The 5457-nt window shown below is 41.9% G+C and overlaps 1 non-coding gene across 1 annotated transcript; it reads right to left on the bottom strand.

The window, feature by feature from the left end:
- Positions 1 to 5078: 5078 nt before the first annotated feature.
- LOC145397407 (5S ribosomal RNA) lies at positions 5079 to 5199 on the bottom strand. Its single transcript, XR_013896980.1, has one exon. It is a non-coding gene; the product is annotated as a 5S ribosomal RNA (ribosomal RNA).
- Between the last annotated feature and the right edge of the window lie 258 nt (positions 5200 to 5457).

Here is a 5457-nt window from a genome sequence, read left to right as displayed (position 1 = left end):
TCAAGCACCGGGACAATCTCTCTCTTTCACCTCATCATTCGCTCCCCTACATTTAACTCCTATATTTAACTCCTCAAATTCTCGGGTCTATGTGATTATATATATATATATATATATATATATATATATATATATATATATATATATATATATCCATCCATCCATCCATCATCCAATCCTACATTGCCCCACGAGTAGCTTAAGAGCCCAGGGCTAGGCAAGTTGGTCCTGACATTTAAGATGAGAGTGACCAGCCTCACTCATCCCTGAGTGGCATTATGTGAGCAATAACCCCAACCAGCCCTTGGATATACACCTTCACCGGCTGAATCCGATTGGAGTGCTGCAATTACCCACAAAACCACCAGGCGCCATAATTTGGTTATATGGTGACCACACAGCTTAGTAAATGGTTTCCTGATATACAGGAAACCTTTTGACTTGTCATTCAGCGTAGAGTCACCCATAGGGAGAAGGAACAGGAAAGAATGAAGGAAAGAGAGACAAGGAGGCAGTGTAAAGTCACCCGTAGGCAAAAGGACGAGGAAAGCATGAAGTAAAGAAAGGCAGAAGAGGAAGGGAGGAAAAGAGGGAGGAGAGGAAAGGGCAGACACATGAGAGCAGCACTACATCGAGTGAGTGGATGGTGAGCGTCCCCACCTACCTTTATTATATATATATATATATATATATATATATATATATATATATATATATATATATATATATATATATATATATATATATATATATATATATATATTTATATATCAATATCTATATATCTATCATCTGTCTATCTTTCTATCTATCTATCTATATATTCTGTATATATATATTTAATATATATATTTATATATTTATTTATTTATTTATATATTAATATAGATAGATAGATAGATAGATAGATGCACATGTTCCAGTAACATAAAATAACTTACAAGAAATGTCTCAAGGAGGGCTGAGCCCGCTGGAAGAAGAGCGGTGACTGGACTGGTAACAACATCTTCCAGTGACTGTATGGGCATGGGGATGTATCTGATGGCCAAGAGGGATGTAAGGTTGCCGGCGTAGCTTAGGAACAACACCAACATGGCCAGCATCCACACTCCCAACATCACGCGTTCCCACCACCACCAACCCGGAGACTTGACCACATCTCGGTTAAATTAGGTTAGGTTAGGATCGACACTAACATGGCCAGCACTACACATTCACACCACCACCATCCTGCAGACTCAACTGCATCTGGTTAAGGCTCAGTTAACCAGTACAAACATGACCAACATCTGTACCTTCACCTCCTCCTGTTCCCACCACCATGACTTTCGAATTAAGATAATATCTGAAAATATGTATTATACATTTTGTAGTCCTGTTTGTATAGTGACATTTTTATGGCTAATATCAGCTAACTGTTTCAGTTGACAGAGGTGATCCACATTATTCCTTCCAGTACAATAGTTTTTTGTTTTGTTTGTTTTGTTCTGAAGCGGGATGGTGTGGACATGTGTTTTGCATCACTGTTACCTGTACCCACTGGATGCGGGTGAGCTAGGGAGGGGGCAGGTTATGTGTCTGGTGGACGGGTATAGGAAGCCTGTAATTATACAGCTGCATGCACTTTATTATACTCATCACTACAATAAAGTCCTGTTATTACCAGACAATTTTATTCATATTTTGTGAATCCCTTCGTAGCGAAGGGGTAGTAAAGTCTCTATTGGACTCACCCAGCCCAAGAATGAATAAGAGTGATTATGAGTGATGTAGACAGGAAGGTGAACGTGGAGCAAGTAAGGTAGGGTAAGGCTAAGAGTATGTGATCGGCTGGGGGAGATGAGATGAGATGAGATGAGATGCAGGGGAACTGAAGTCTGTACTACCAGTGGTGAGGGTTCCGATTTATTCCCCTTCTTTAGTACCATCAGATTAGCCTTGTGACAGCCACATGAGTGGCAGCTACACCTTCTGGAAGGAGAGTACACCAGTACACAAGCAGTGTCAGATGTTTTCATTTAGCCAGTCCATGTGCATCCAGTGTAGATAGAGCGTGCTTATTGTGGCTGGCTTTTTTGTTCTGGTTTGTGGTGAACACACAGGATGCATGCATGTTGCTGGGGGACACCTAACCATGAGTGGGTCATGTGGAAGATATGGTTGTGTTGGTGTGCATGCATATGGCTGGCCCACAGATAGTGTGTAGTTGCAGACCCCTCTCGTACAGTACGTTCGATGATGAGCATTGCAGCTGACTGTGTGCATGTGGATCACATGTGTCCAACTGTATTTCACATGAAGGATGCTGTATACCTTAGCAGGTTCCATGGTTGCTGAGAACTATTCTGAACAAGATCATATCACATCAGAGGACTTAGAAGCAATCTCACAACCATTTAATACCACGACATTATGAATTCTCACCTTGACGCAACAGGACACGCAGAGAGCTGGAAGCACTCGTAAGCCACCTGGATTGCTCCACACCTTCATGTAGACTAAAAGATGTCATCAGCACTAAAGACCCAAGCACCCCAACCAGCCCCACCAGGATACCACCCCACACCAGTGGTCTGAAGGGCAGCAGGAAGCCCCAGGGATCCACCTCAGATGATCCAATACGGATGATGATGCGGGTGTACCATATTGTTACTGGGGCAGTAAAGTCCACCACCTCTGTGCGGGGGGCTGTGACCTGAAGCAGTATCTGCCCAAAGTCTGCTTCCTGAAAAATAGTGTTGGTAAAAGAAAGCTTAGATTTATGCTTAACTCCACCACGCCGACTCTCGTACGTGTACAGGTGGCAACGCCTGGATCAAAGCTGTGGCTCTCATACATGTGCTGATGAGGATTTCCTGTCCGAGTTTAAAGCCATCTGAGTCTAATTTAATTTTCAAATAATGCCAGACACTCCATTTTATCTCGTGACACACAGCTACAGGGTTACTAACTTCTGTGTTTTTCTGCTACAGTTGATGACTGCAAAAAGTCTCCCAGGTATTTTTGCTGCTGTGTAGCGACTTGGCGACTTTTTAGCTACTTTATGTATTGTTTGGTGAATTTTTTTGCGATTTCTTGCCCAAACCAATTTAAGAACAAATAATTTAAAAACATCAACTAAAGAAAAAGTTAATATAAATAAAATGGACAAGTCATCCATACTGATCGTTCGGGTCCTGGACGTACTCGCACTGTACTGATCACCGTGACCGTCCTGTCCTGTTCCTGTTAAAATATTGAGTTGAGTTTTACCGCTTTTGTCCTACGCTCACTCACAGACTGCAGCTAACCTTTTGTGAGGAACTTTATCCTGATGGTCATGTGTCCTATTAACAAACAATGAGCAAGAAAGTACAGCTAGCATTTTCGAGCTGAGAGCCTCAACGACTCTTGATATAATAAGGGCTTGCTAGAGTAGGAGACGACATGAAGAGCTACTGCAAATATTGCAAGTGTCCCTTGAACGCAAAACTAAGTTAATATGAAAAGTGCTGCAACACTACCAAATACTGGAAAGCAGAAGAAGTATTTAGTTCTGAGAGGCAAAGATTTATTCCATTTGAAAAAATGAGTAATGACACCAGAAAATCGGAGGGCCGAGCATCTCTATTCATACCAGAACATTGTGCATTACGGGTAGCAGACCACTTGCCAGAGGTGTGCAAAGTGTGTTTCAGTGGCAGCAAAGGATGAAATCTTAAACATAAAAGATCTAAGTGTGGTGAAGTGTGGTCTGATTACCCATCACTTCAACAAACTGAGAGCTGATATAGGTGAAAGAAAATTTAGCCTACTGAGTGATAGAAGTAACGATATTTCTGTTGCAAAGTTATTATGTATCTTGATTAGATATTATTCTGATTAAAGGAAGAAATGTGTAGTGGCATTTTTGGATACTGACTGAACTCAGTGGATACAGAGTTGGTAAATAATGCCATAAAACTCTTTAAGAAATAACGGACTAGACTTGCAGAAACTTTTAGTAACTGGGAATGACAATGGATCAGTGATGACCTGTGTCCATAAAGGTTTTTATGTGAAATTAAAGGCGGAAGTCACACGACTGCTCCTGAGCGGAGGTGTGTGTCATTGCAACTTGCAGTCTCTTATGCTATGAGGGATCATCTTCCACGGCACTTCGATTTATTAATCGGAGAGACTTTCATCTACTTCTCACACTTATCTGTGAAACATAAATTAGAAGGAACTTAATGGTTTAATTAATGAAGGTCAGTCCCCGGTGAAACTAGTGCAGTTAATTCAGACACGATAGTCTGTGACTGAAGCTACTTTAGTCAGATATCCGGACCAGTGGATTGAGCCCAAAACTCATTTTGAACTTGCACGTGAAGAAGAGCGCTGTTATGCTGCTGAACCTCTTTATTCAATGCTTTGTAATATGGAAAATCCTAAGTTTATTCGTTTAATGTTTTTAAGGTACATTCTTGGAAAAGATCAGTGTATCAACAAAATGTTTGATGCAAGGGTGAATGATTCAGCAAAATTATTGAATGGTTTGCTTCAGTCGATTGACTCCCTGTACTCTAAGACCATCATCCCAAGAGGAATAACAGAAAATGTCTCGTTAAAAAGTTTTCTGGATCCACACCCTTAGGCCTATTTAATTTACGAGATTGAGAGTGAAGTGAGGGGCTGCAAGGTTCCTGATAAGGCAGATATTCGTAAAAAGTGTATCCAGTTTGCTGCTGAACTTGTAAAGCAACTGCGTCATCACTTGCCTGATAACCTTCCGTCTCTTGGGGTCAATGTCATCGATAAGTGCAAGTGAATGTCTGCAACCAGTAAAACTAGGGATTCTGAACTAGGCTAAGATGCTTGTTGATGACGAAAGTACTTTCACACGCACACACTTTCAGTGGAGAAAATCACACTGCACGGTGTGGAAACAAGCTTCAGACACAATTCAGCTTTGGGCAGAAATAGGAGGTTACAAAGATCCATCCATCCATCCATTGCCAGACGCCATGTATCCCAAACGGGGTGGCCAAGGGCTTAGAGTTAATTGTTTTACAGGGAGGGGCACTAATCCTCCACCAACCCCACTTGACACGTAGGGATGCCAACAGCATCTGGTGTTCCCAGGCGGTCACCCATCCAAGTACTAACCAGACCCAACGTTGCTTAACTTCGCTGATCGGATGGGAAGCGGTGTACTCAACGTGGCATGGCGCCACTGGGAAAAATCCGTACAGTGATATTTCTCACATAGCTCTATCAATGCTCTCATTTCCACATGCTAAGACTGATGCTGAGCGTGTCTTTAGCCAGATGAATACTGTAATGTCAAAACTCAGGAAGAGAATGAGTGTGAAGTGTATGAAAGCACTCTCAGCCATAAAGTATGGACTCAGACGGCAAGGCAAGTGCTGCCATAACTACCAGTTGTCTGGGGAGGTCATTAAGAACACTGGCACAGTGGAGGCTTACAAGAAAAAG

This window comes from Coenobita brevimanus, chromosome 40 (assembly GCF_032717465.1).
Source record: "Coenobita brevimanus isolate Jiangsu-jjx chromosome 40, ASM3271746v2, whole genome shotgun sequence".
In the NCBI taxonomy this organism is placed as follows: domain Eukaryota; kingdom Metazoa; phylum Arthropoda; class Malacostraca; order Decapoda; family Coenobitidae; genus Coenobita; species Coenobita brevimanus.
The sequence above is the reverse complement of the archived record's forward strand: the minus strand, read 5'-3'. Positions and strand labels throughout refer to the sequence as shown.